Raw genomic sequence first — 14,217 nt, forward strand, 5'->3', positions numbered from 1 at the left:
ATATGCACTCACTTAGTTTCATACAAGCATGGGGGAGTGCCATTGAGGACAATGTCATTCAAGCATGGGGGAGGGTGTAATTGCACACCTAAACTTTTTTTGTCTTTGTACTTACACTTTTGATGAAAACTCATAAAAAAATTGGGCTTTTAAGGAACAAGTTTGAACTTATATGACTACTTTGCAAAATCTAATATTTTTAGAGAATTTTTAAGCCCCACAAAAATCTTTTTTCGACATGAACCTAGAAAAACATAGTTGTTTATGTGGATTTCAAAGAAATGACGATACAAGCATGTTAGAGTTTGTTTTGAATCACAAGTATGAATATGCACAGTTTTATTTTTGAAAAACTAAGCAAATGAACAATATTGAAAATATGAGCTAAAAAGTGAAAAGAGCATACATTTAGTTGTTTGATATCTTCGTATTCCCCAGTAGCTGAGCTCAGACACAAGTTGAAGTGTTTGAGTCTCATGTTGAAAATGATAACGAAGGAAGTCACTTCTTTGTCTAGTTGATATCTATATCATATTTTGTTTAAGCAAGTAGAGCCTGAGGGGTGTTTATACCTGGTGCCCTAAAGCCATCTCGGGAGTCACCGGCCCGAAAGCTCGTTATATGGACTTTATAGAGAGCCTAATGGATGTTGACATTGCACATGACAGAGAAGTAGACTATACGTAAAACTATGAAAAATTGAAGGTTTAGTGACTCGAGCAATTAAGTCTGAGGGATACTTTGTATCTAGTACCCTAAGGTCGTCTGATCTGGGAGTCATTGACCCAAAGCTCGTTACACGGGTCACGAAAACTGGAAATTTGATATAGTGATCAACAATAGAAAGAAAGAAAAATATTGAAAAAAAATTGAAAATCTAGAAAATGAAAAAGAAAAGGGCGTAAAAAGGAAAAGTTTACTGCTTAGAAGTAATTATTGAGAAAACTTATGCAGAAAATATATGTGTGAGGATAAGTAAATAATGACATGTACATATTTGATTTTCTAAAAATAAAAATAAATTATTATGCTATTTAGAAAAGTGAAAGAAAATATTTTATTCTATGGTGGCAGATAAAAGACTCTAATCATGTTTTGATAATGTAATGACACGAAATATTTGTGAAAATAATCTCCTCAAGTGCCTAATGCTTTTTAAAGTTGAATTTTTATGCATAAAGGCTAGAGATGTTTGTGGATAGCATCACTGCAAACCCTCACGAGACTTTACTCGTCCACTGGGGTAACCCAGGGGTTGAAAGAGCTTGTTGCATACGCTAAATGCAATCGTGATTCCTACGAAAGTGAGTTAGCATTTGTTTTGAGCAGTTTAGTATTCTTGTACTTTTTGCTTTGGTTTGCTCGAGGACTAGCAAACGATAAGCATGGGGGTATTTGATCATGCATAATATTCATATTTTATTAATTATTATTTATGCATGATACATGTTAAAATCGCTATAAAAACTCATTTTTATCGTTAGTTTCAAGAAACCACATTGATTTTAATTTTATCGGAAAATTGAGTTTTCCAAAGCTTTTCCTGCATTTTCAGTGTTTTTATTAGATTTAGAATTTCTTAATTGTAGTTTAGTTAGCTTGGGTTTGTATTAGTTAATTTTTAATTAGTTTAGTAAGTTTTGATTTTTAAAAAAAATATGTTTTTATAAGAGACCTTGTTTTAGAAATTATCAAAAATATTCGGACTCTTTTAAAAACTTTGTTTCAACCGAATTAGGCTTATAAATAGTAGGTTAGAGAGCTGAGAAAAACGTTTTTTCAGTAGCCTCAAGCTCCCCTTGCTTCTTGCCTCCCTCTTCTCTTTCTCCCTTGCTCTCTCTCGCCCTTTTGCCGATTTCTTTCTCTCCTTGTTGTCTCCTTCTTTTTCTTCTTTTCATTTTTTTCAAGCTTCAAACCCTTTCGTCATCGATAACTTCTTCCTCTTCGTCGGGGCAGCGTGGATGCAACTGGATTGACCATCTTCTCTTCTCAACCCCTCCATCGGAAGCGATCCGCAAGTTAGTTACACTAATTCATCTTTTAGTGAGTTTATTAGTAATTAGTTTGGATCTTCATTTTGATTATTATTATTTTTTTAATTAACTTTTAGAGGTCGTCTAGTTTGTTTGGTTTCTGTTGTGTTTATGTTCTTTATTTTTGCAGGAAAGCGTTTAGACGTGCGATGAAACCCTTTTTGTGCCCTCAAAGTATCCTCTGAGGCCTCTTCAAACCCTCAGAAGTGCCCTTAGAAAATCAAAAGTTTAAGAAAACAAGCATTACCTAAAGAGGAAAGGAAAAAGGGAAGCAAATCAATCAAGAGGGGACAAGAAGACCTCAAAACTGAAGACTATTTTTTCCTTTTCTTTTAGATTAAGATTTTATTTCATTTATTCAATTCACTGGGTTGTAATAAGGCCTTTTTATTTGTTTATTTTGTTTAAGCCCTCTGTGTAGGGCCATACTCCCTTAGTTATTTAATTATTTAATTACTTTTTTATTTTTGGCAATAAATAGTAGTTTAGATTGTGTGTTTGAATACAAGCATTTTCCATTCCCTGAGATCAACCCAGACTCCACCATTCGTGCGAGCCAGTTTTTGTATATTTGGTGTTTGGCTTTCACTTGGATTTTATCAAAAATATTGTTTTAAAAAGTGTTTTCATAAAACTCACACCACCAGCCACCCAAATTTTCCATGTTATTGGGTCCATATCATGCTAAGATTAATTGGATCATAAAAAAAGATTACATAGACAAGCACAAATATTTATTTGAATTGAACTCGATCTGAACTACACTAACATTCACATCTTACTCTAAAAATTTGAATCCAGAAGTTACAGGTTAGACTCAGGTTGGATATTTGATTATATCCGATCCATTTACAACTCCAACAACCAGGTTGCAAGTGGGTAAGCTTAGAGCAGTATTGTTAATTGGCAAACGAAATCAATTACACTGTCATTTCAAATTAGTAACCATGTGTACAGGTGAATAATTTTTCATTTTCAATTCAAGAATTCTGTTATGCAAGTTAAAAGCCATATGACAAATCTGAACAAGAAATGGTGCATAAGACATAATCAAGAATTCAAATTAGTATGAATTGAAAATGGTGATCATCGAACTAGTAAATAAATAGAATCCCAAAACCATTTGGTTTCGGTTTCCCATCTCTAATAGATAGTGAGACTATAATATAAAATTCGTAGACCTACTGAGGTTTATCCCAAGCCAAACGAAATCTGAACTACTATATAAATCTTCATGGACTGATTGTAACTCTTGAATATTTATAAGACTGTCAACGGGTCAGATTTGACCCAGACTTGTCTAGTACCAAACCCTACAGGGTCAGGGTTTGCTGATAATGACAGACTTCTATCAGCATACAAGTCTGGTACATAGTCCAAATAGCATATGGAGTCGAGGATTGGTTGTGAAATTTCATATCACACCTGGGCCAGTACAAGTTTTCATTAGGCCCTACATAATTTTAGTGCAGCTAGGAGGCTCAAAATGTTATATTATCAGATATAAACAAAAATCCATAAGCTTACTTGGTTACTCACTCAAAGAAATTGTAAACGAACTATATATATTATGTTTTTGTACGAAAGACTATTTGAAGGAAAATTCTGCATAAGTGTTTCCTCACCTAACATATCCAATTCAAGTCGGTTGTGCATGAACACCGTATAGTCAGATTCACATAAAAAAAATAATCTTAGCGGATCTAGACCAGATTTGTGCACCCCCTCAAAATTGACAGATCTGTCCACATGCACAGTGGGACAGATCTATCCTTTTGAATAGTGGTTCACATTCCACTATGTGCTCAAAGATCAATAGCATGTACAATCCATTCTGAATTTTATTTCATATATATATATATATATATATATATATATATATATATATATATATATATATATATATACACACACAAAGACATATATGTATCAATATATATATATATATATATATATATACATACATAACCATTGTAACGTTATGTATATATATATATACATATTCTAAATAAGATTCTCATTCGTTCATTCTTTTATCTTTCCATCAAAAACATTACATAGAGCTTACTTACACTATTTCTACCCATTCGAGCCAAGAGAGAAGCTTGTACCTTTGTTGAAGTTTGAAAAAGACCAAAAAATATCGGATGACAGGAGAGAAAGAAGGCTTTCTTCTTTCTTTCCTCCTCTTCGCCCACAATTTTCCTTTCTCTCTCTTTCTTTTTTTCTCTTTCTTTCAGTCTCTTTTTTTTTGAGTTTTTATAATAGAGGGGGGCCTCTAGAGTGTGCCCCCCCCTCCCCCCCTTAGACTCCCATATGAGCTGGGAGATGGAGTTTTCCTATATGGGACTCTATCTCCAGCCCTCATTTCCTAATCTCTTTGTTGACTTTTTTTTCACTTTTTACTTCTTTTCTTTTTTTTAATACATACATTTTTTTGTTTTGTTTACTCAAACAAATTGGGCTCTTCTAGAGACCCCACTATTTGGTAACTACCATATTTTAATGAAATTCAAAATTAATTATTTTTAATAATAATTTAATTAATTATTAATTAATAAATATTTAAAAATTTTCAAAGGGTGCCTTACCCCTTTGAGAGTCTTTTTAACTTTGAATTTCCTTAAATTAAACTTGTATTTTGAATTTAAAGCTTTAATTTCGTTGGACATGAATTTTGAACTTAAATCTAGATTCAAGATCCAAATCCATATCCATATTCAATACCCATATGGATCTTGAACTTGATCAGATCCTAATTAATATGGCTCTTGGGATGAGTCCAGATTCATATTAACTTGGATCATACAGATCAAATCTAGTATGATCCAACCTAGACCCAATCCCATCGAGACAGTCCTTTTTTGAAAAAATGCGATTTTTGGGCCAATCATAGCCCAAATTCAGAAAAATAAAATATCATTGAATTCAACGTTTTGAGGCGCATCTAATGATGTATAACCTGAATTTTGCCTTTGATTTTTTCTTGAATTTAACCTGAATTTTGCCTTCGATTTTTTCTTGAATTTAACCTAAATTTTGCTTGATTTTAAAGGTCAAGAATAAAAGTTTTCATCATATTTTGTTTGGCTCATTTAGGTCTTGTCAATGAGATCTGAGCCGAACCCAGATTCAATTGATGCCACCTAATATCGAGTATTATCAAATTTTTTACAATACTTAGCCAATTTTTCAAAAAGCCAGAATTTGACTTAGTGTAAAAACACACGATATTACATGTGCACACTTCGATTGGCTGCTTTAATGTGTTTGTGAAAACATTTTCTATAACTAACTTCAAGAGTTGCAACAGGATAGGGTAGGAGGTTGCATTTGGTTGCTAGTTAGGCCAAATAAAGAGTAGCTCGGTTTGACTACCCTACACACTCGACAACACATCGATCCTTACAAGTTGGGTACTATAGGCCATTGGTGCACACACAAGTTCTTCCTTACTCGACAAAGGGGTGTCCTTCCTCACAAGCATGGTACTGCAGAATTTTTGGTTGTTGTCATCGCATATGCAACCATGTGATGCAGGCTAGTTAAGTTGCCAGCCTGGCTAGACATGTGCTCTTGGTTCATGGTGCATTATTGTGGCATCAGTGATGGATCTATTAAGAGAGGAATAACTATTAGTGCAAATTTGTTGAGGGGGTATTCAACTCTGTAGAATTGTTGTGTAGGGATTAAGGCCTCCAAAGATCACTAACGTAGATGTCAGATATCTTCGTGATTTGGTCCTCAAAATCAGCCTACATGAGCTTTCCATATATGATATCAAGTCACTCGTAACATCGAAGGGTGTTACTTTCAAGGTGGTTGACTGCTTCAACAACATGTGCCTCTGGGGCTATATTATGAAAGGTAAAGAAGTGCTTGAGTTTAAAGATTCACTCATGCATGTTTTCACTCACAAAAATAGGAACTTCAAGGTGAGGCTTCTTACCCATGCCTCGAGCGAATAAATGTGATGGCCCCTCGAGAATGAGTTTGATTGGATGTTCCTGTAGAGCTTGGGCCTTAGGGTCTGCAACTGACATGTCTTAGGTGTTGTACCCTATTTGACATGGTATGATAAGGGTCGAATCTAATGGTGACATATTAGAAGGTATGGGAAGCTACAAAGTCAGAACAACTAAACCGAGTAGGTCAAAACTAGGCCTGGTACGAGACTTAAAAAGAGATTTCAGTACAGATCTGAAAGACCTAAGTCCAAAGCTTCTAGAGGGACCTAGGATCATGTGTTGGGGTCTGATATAGGTGTTAGGGGTCAGAGAGGTCAGGTTGGGTCACTAGAGAGGCTAATGAGGTCAAACAGGCAAAACTACACATTTTGTTGAATCAATATGATACAATTATGGTGTTTTGAGTCCCAAGCATGAGTAGGGTCTTAGCTAAGGTTGGGTTCAGTTTTAGAGATTATGTATCAGGTCTATGGAGGTCTTAAAGGGGTCTACACATTCAGGTCTGATCAAGGTGTGTGCAAGAGATCATAAACGGCAAAATAGCTTGTAGAATGAGACTATATTGCTCATTTGAATGCAATCTTTGTCTAGATAGCTTCGACAACTTTAGTAGATGATAGAAACTTATCCTAAGGTACGATATAGGTTCATAGAAAGATATAAATACCTTATACACTTTCATAAGAAAGGTTGATCAACAGAACTACGATTGACATGGCTTCTATGTCGATTCTCAAAGTAGAGATCACTCTACAATGAAGATACAAGTACGATAAGGGCTTGATCCCTTGGGACGGATGAAGGATCAGCCTAAAGTGACATGAATTCATGTAGATCACAAAGAGGAGAGAAGAATAAGGGGGAGAGAGATGTTTAGAGAGATGGATGTCTAGAGGGAGAAAAGTTTATTAAATCAATTTAATCTTATTCAATACATAATTTAAATGAGTTCTCAAGACTTTTATTTATAACATGAAGGTCTGGAGTAAAGTCTTAATCCAATAATTAATCCATAAGCCATAAAAGAGTCATATTGTAAAACATGAACCAAACTATAGAGGATTTCAGAGTCTTACCTCTGTCATGACTCCTACTCTAATTAAATTATAATTAATTAAAAAAGAAAACCTAATTAGACTCAACCTAATTAACTTGAGAAACATCTAGAGAGGGGAGGATGCCCTACTCTATTTCTCCAATTAAATGCCCTCTCATGTGGGGCCTGTTGGGTGGATCTCATTGGTTTTGACATAGGTATGTGTTAGGCACTCCTTGCTTTTGGTATGGGCATGCGTTTATTGACTTTTTCACATTATATTCAAACATAAGTTTTCATATAAACATAATGAACTCCACATACAAGCTGAAATCCCTATGGGCATGAGGTAGCGTATGAGAATTAGAATGCGAATCCTGGGGGCATCACCTAAAAATTGGGCCATAACAATAATTTTTATTTTTAAAATGTTCGACTTATATTGAGAAAGTACGGTGATTATGATTTACAATCACAAGAACCAAAAATCACATGGCATTGCAAATATGCCTTAAGATTGAGATTTTCCTTGATTGGTAGTTATAGAAAAACACGTGGCAGTGAAATATTTTTTTCATTGTTTGCCATGTGTTTTTATAGCTAATTGCTCTATTGATTAGGTGAAGATTTGAGAGCTTGAAAACTATCTTTAGATGCCGTTTGATAATATGCACACGAAGCAGGTGGATATTATGCTACAGAAATTCACAAATCGAATAAGGGTAGAAATGTAATGTTGTCCACCCTTAAACCAATACTGTTAAGAACCATATTGCTTTAACCTGAGAGATTTTTTTACAAAGGTTAACAAAAAGCCAAGGATGTTTTTGCCAAACACACATAAGGGAGGGACATTTTTGTAAAAGGTTAATAAGGTAGGGACCATTTAAAAAAAAAAAACTAAAAATAAAACATCATGGGAATATTTTTTTCATTAATAGAAAACTATTTTTAATAAAAATGTAAAATTTGAAATGTTACTAAAAATTTATTAAGTTACTAAAATATAAAAACAATGCCTATACTTGTATCCATTGTGTTGGAGTGTCCTAGTGTGTTTGATTTGCATCACTAAGAACATGTAGGAATAGTGACAAAAGTTAAAAACAACAAAATTTTGACAATAAAAAACTCATGAGATTTTGAAAATTTTTGGCAAATCTCTTCAATAAAAAATAGTTTAAAAGAAAATATTATAAAAAATATAAATAAAACACATTTAAAGATAAAAATCTCAAGGGTTTTCATGATAAATATATGCTAAAAATGTAAATATTGTGATATTTGTCACTGTTTGAAAATCTCGAACCTTCAATCAGAAAAGAGGTTCACATGGTATTTGCACAAAGGTCATGACGTTTATAAATATGTGACACAAACCTGCAATAAAAAAATATACGAAACATTCACAATACATATTTGTGAATGTCATATATACATTTGTGCATGTATGTTCATACTTTATATGAGTTTTTAATTAAATGAGGTTTGCATGGTATTTGCTTGAAAATCATGACGTCTACAATTATTTTATATTCACAATAGACATTTGCGAAGGTCAGTCATATATTTGTAGTCGTATGTCTTGACTTTAAATGAGTTTTTAGTTATAGAAGGTTTGCATCACATCCGTGTGAATGTCAAGACTGCCACAAATGTATAGAATGAACCTGTCAAACTCAAACTTTTAAATTCTAGAAGGTTCGCATCGGGCTTGCAAATATTAAAAGATCCATGCAATTCATATATGAATTGCCTATGTTGGGATTCAAGTTAGCCATGTTTGCAAATACTTTATATAAATTTTATCGGGTCCACTAAATGTTTATAAGAATCTCCTTTTTATTGAGACATTGCGACCTTTAGATGATATACATATTTATCCCACCAACATCAACAGGTTCACTTGCGTGAAGGGTAAAAATATCTTTAAAAAGTCAAGAATCAAAATTTTGGACATTCGAAGTATTTTGGCAAATTGTGAAGCATTTTCAAAATTGCACCATTTTACAAGGACAATACCATCATTTTTGCATGTTAAATTCTTAAAGAGCCCTCAGAAATTCCAAAGAAACAAATTAGAAAAAGGAAAAGAACACCCGTATTATGAGTAGAACTCTCAGAACCATATGAGCTGCCAAAACAACTAAAACAGCCTTTTTTATGCTTGTGCATCATTTACCATTCACTTATTACTGTACTTGTAATAGTATCCATCTTCCGTACTGTTAGCAAGACCCTTTCTCTATTGAATAGTTCTTCATTGGTTGTTCAAGAAACTCTGAAAAGTCCCACATCAGAACACTGCCACCATCTGGAATCCCATCCTCTAATGGACTCCCAAGGAAGCCATTCACTCCGAGCCGTTGGAGCCATAGCTTGAGTTATCTTGAATGACATCATGGGGTTACTCCATGAAAAGAAAATCATAGTTCCCCATCAGATCAGATCTTTCACCAATTTCACTATTGGTGAGATCAAGATCATTAGATTCAAACATGCAGTTCAGTTGTTGGTCATCACTACTAAAGTCCATGTACTGCTCAATAGATGATAAGTTTTGTAGGCTTGGAGGAGGAAGCTCATCTTGCACAAGGAGCTCAATCCAGTTGCAAGAAGCATCACCCAAGTGAGGCCCACGAGATTGTTGGTCAAATGAGGTTGAGGATGTTTCTGTGCAACTGCTAGTAGGTTCATTAACAATTTGGTGGGACCCACAGTTTGGTGTTTGTGCAAAGAGTTTTATTGCTTGCAGCTGATGAAGAAGATTCCAGGGATATTGGTCAGAAATATGGCCATCTTGGGGAGAAAGGCTTTGAGGGTTATGGGTTGATTGTAGGCTTGATATGAGTGGATTTCCAAGATCTTGGTTTATGGGGCAAGCAGTTGTATTATTTTGTGTGTTTTCTTGGCTGATTGTGGAATCATTTGCTGATTTAGAAAGGCCAATGCTTGCATAGTCTGCTATTATCTGAGAGAAAGGTTTGTGTGTCACGTGATCAATTCCCATCTCAGACAGCTTCTTCTTTAGCTTGGTGTTCCAATAGTTCTTTACATCATTGTCTGTTCTACCAGGCAATTGAGCTGCAATTAGAGACCACCTTCCAAAAAAAAACAGAGTCAGCAACACTAACTGTGTTTCCAATTGGTTTCAAAAACTATAAAATATATTATCAGAAAAGCAACCTAGGTTCAACTAGAATGCATTATTAGGGGTGTAGAATTTTTCGCCTTAACCTACTCATAAGAATGCATCGTATGTATATATATATATATATATATATATATATATATATATATATATATATAGAGAGAGAGAGAGAGAGAGAGAGAGAGAGAGAGAGAGAGAGAGAGAGAGAGAGAGAGAGAGAGAGAGAGACTTCCATCCTTCTAACATCTTCACTTATCCATAGCCGTGGCATAACAACCTTTTGATCTTTGATCTTACGAATAAGAGCACATTAACTAACCTGCTTCCTATAGTTTCATGCAACTTAAGAATGAACTCCTCCTCTTCAGATGTAAACTTTTCATGTTTAAGGTCAGGCCTTAGATAGTTTGTCCACCTTAGCCTGCAGCTCTTTGCACATCTTTTCAATCCTATCATACAGAAGCACACACAATACTTCAAAAACATTTAGCAAAAAAGAATAAGATCCCAACTTGAATAAAAACATATATAGTATATAGTGCTCATATTTATTATCCTTCAAAGGTGTGTCCATAGCATTCAAAGGTGGGCCACGTAAGGCAGTGTGGTTGTGGGGGCTCCACCCGGGGTTTTCCTTGCTTTGGCTAGGGTTTCTCGTCATAAAAAAAAAGGTTTCTTTAAGCATTAAGCAATCAATTAATGGGACCCTCAAAATTACTAACTCCAACTAAAAGGTTTGTGCAGGGGATCCAAAGGAAAAGAAAAAAAAGTAGATAAGCCTAATGTCAAGAGATCAGCCATCAACCTGTTTTTTTTGGAACAGAAGTCCAATTGCCAGTTCCATGCTTAGAGACATAGGCAAGTATTTTTGCATCCTCTTCTGCAGTCCAAAGACCCCTCTTCACATTTGATTTGTCACAGCAAGGAGGCCTTCCCATTTCTTTGAACAATGCCTCAACTTTTCTCCTGTCTCTCCCGATTCTGAAAAGCTGAAATGCGGGTCGCCTAAAGAAAAATCGATTAATTAAAAAAGAAAAAACACAATGTTGGAACTATAATTCAATGTAAACAAAAAAAAAAGTGTATGAAAGGGAAATTATGAGAATCAGAATGGAGAATAGGTGCTTACCTTGTGGGGGAGGAAAAACTTTTGGGTTTTGGGTGTGAAAAAGTATGAGAGATTGAGGGGGTGTTTAAATTAAATGTTAAATAAAAGTGAGGAGGCAGGGAAAGTGTGGAATTCACTTAACCAATTAACTATAATTGCATGATTGGTGTCATCAACCCACAAACAGTTTGTGATGAAATATGAAATGAGTAGGGTGGAGTGCTTTGCACATCCCACACCACAAATGCTTGCTTCCATCACATTTTCAGGTTCAAGTCGGGTGATTTTTTTGGTTAAGTGTAGAACCCATTGTCAGTTATTTTATTAGAGGGAGAGGTAAGATTTATCCGGTGATAACATGCTGATGTAAACCAGTTTAAAAATACCGTTGGGGGGTCACCCGTGTGGCCAGCTGGGTGGTTGTGAAGGTGTTTGAGTCGAAGACTTCGAATCAAACCCCACTGGTGCACAGGTATGTCCATAGCTTTCAGAGGTGGGCAACGTAAGGCAGGGTAGTCGTGGGGCTCCACCCTGGGTTTTCCCTCGCTTTATCAAGGTTTCTTAGTCACAAAACAAAAGAGTACAACAAATAATACTGTGGAGAAAATTTCTCTCAAAAAAATTGTGGAGAAATAACCATAGTGAATCAGGTCGTATGGAATGTGATTAACCCTAATTAACCCTATGTCAATCCTCAGAGTTGACACAGATGACCAAATTGTGCCATTTGTCCCCCTCCAGAACAACTTTTAAACCATGTTACAACGGCACGCCATTTTGGTAGTGTGTCCTTGGTGACACCACCGAACACACACCATAACACCCTGACAGGGACATTGGCACGTAGGGTTATTATATATTTCCTATTTTAAACATTTTTTTTAATTTCTATGTCATATTCCAAGAAAAATGTGTTCTTAAATATTAAAATAAAAAGTTTTTTTATTGACTAAAAAATTTAAAAAATCTGTGTTCTCGTGAACTGTTGTCATATTCCAAGAGAGAGGGTTGGAACAGTGAATCACTGTTCCGTGCTGTGCATCCGGCGTTTGATTTTTATGGTATCCTGGGCAACGCACAATCAAACACATCCTCACGGAACCACTCCCTGAGAGTCATCATAGATGCAGAAAAACACAAGGTTAGGTGCATAAGCTTCCTCGACTTCCACCTGCAAATCCTTTATCTTCTGTAACCAAAGCGCAAGCACACTTTCCCAGCGGCCATTTTGCTGCCACAGATGCAAAACCAACTATCACTGTAACTAAAACTAAAGGACTGTGTTTGTTTTTGACAGAAAAGTGAACTAAAATACATGAGTTTGCACAAAGAAACAAAGAAAAACACAGGAAGGATCTACATGACATAAATTCATAAATAGGAGCAACTCTACTTTTATGGCTTCTTAGAAACAATAACTCTTTATTAAATATTAATAGCAAGTGCTTATATTGTGCCTAAGGAGGGTTGGCTTAGTGGGGTGAGGCCTTGGCTGCTAGACATTAATTAGTCAAGGTTGGATTCGCATGGGTATCACCCCTCTGCGCAAGCCATGGCGTAGCATAGGCCTCAGAGGCAGGGGTCTTAGCCTCAAAGTTTTAGGCTGCTGTCACGATGACAGTAGGTATAGCAGGCTGAGCCGGCGTGGCCAGGTCTTCATGCTAGGTGCTGTTTCTTCAGGTAATAAATCCCCCAAAAAAAGTGCTTATATTGCACAAGAAGGTTTTGCACTTGTATAAACATCTAAGCAATAATGTGAAACTCTCAAAGTGCACAGACAAAGGCCTTGAACCAGCACAAGTCACCATAGTTGATGACAAATGACTTGCTGTTAGGACTGTTCAATGAGTTGAAGCTCAGCTCAAGCTCCTTCATTTAGTAAAGGAACAGAGATCAAGCTTCCTTGTAAGCTCATTCACTTAAACAACCTCAAGTTCAAGCTCATGTTTGATCTTATTAAGAACCTGAGATTCATTTGTGTGTATTGACTAATTATTAATACACACAAAAGTTAATAACAAGAATGGTCATTGGGCTGCATTTGGAAGTGGAGGGTAGGGATGGCAGTAGATCAGGGCGGAGGCCGGGGACAAGGTCTTCACTCCTGCCCCGTTTCAAAATTCTGCCCTCCATCCTCGCACAGGTTTTGATTTTAACCTCCATCCCCGTTTCATGTCCTCCATCTTCGGTCCAAACGGGGTAAGGCGAGGCGGGTCCTATTTCTCTCCGATCCAATGTCATCCCTAAAGGTATTTTAGTTATTTTACTAATGGGAATCAAGGACCGAGAGCGGGAAAGCGTAAGTCCATCCCCACCTCTATCCCTGCATGAGTTTTGATTTTAACCTCCATCCCCGCTTCCATCCCCATTTTATGTCCTCTATTCCCGATCCAGACAGGGCAAGATGGGGCAGGACCCAGTTTTTCCCCGATCCACTGCCATCCCTAGTGCAGGGTGACAGGAGTCACAAGACTAAATCTCATCCTTCCCTTCTGTTATCATATGTCCAATTTCACAAGTCTTGTTGTCAGAAAAAAATCACAGCAAACAAACTAATTGCGATACCTTGAAAAATCTGATATTTCTTAAGAAAATAACATTATATGCAAAATATAAGACTTAAAACTTATATAGAAATATAATAACGTATCAAGATGAAACCGTGATGCTTTTAATCTAAAACAATATCTTGAGAATAGCATATCTTCTTGTTATTATAACGGTTTTTGAAAATATAAAAAAGTATGGGCGATATATTTGTGATATATTGACGATGTTCACGTTCCGTGCGGACATTTTCCATGCTCGTTCAATGTATAAGAGAGCACCGCCCGCACGCCATCACTGCCCAATAACTACGGAAACTGAGTCGGTTATCAGTATCGGTGCGTATCGTCCTACATCGGTCGATACAAATCGTA

At 35.9% G+C, this 14,217-nt stretch overlaps 1 pseudogene; it reads right to left on the reverse strand.

The window, feature by feature from the left end:
• Positions 1-9,265: 9,265 nt before the first annotated feature.
• LOC149829086 (transcription factor MYB36-like) lies at positions 9,266-11,126 on the reverse strand (annotated as a pseudogene).
• Positions 11,127-14,217: the final 3,091 nt, after the last annotated feature.

Source organism: Nuphar pumila, chromosome 9 (assembly GCF_984573655.1).
Source record: "Nuphar pumila chromosome 9, dmNupPumi1.hap1.1, whole genome shotgun sequence".
In the NCBI taxonomy this organism is placed as follows: domain Eukaryota; kingdom Viridiplantae; phylum Streptophyta; class Magnoliopsida; order Nymphaeales; family Nymphaeaceae; genus Nuphar; species Nuphar pumila.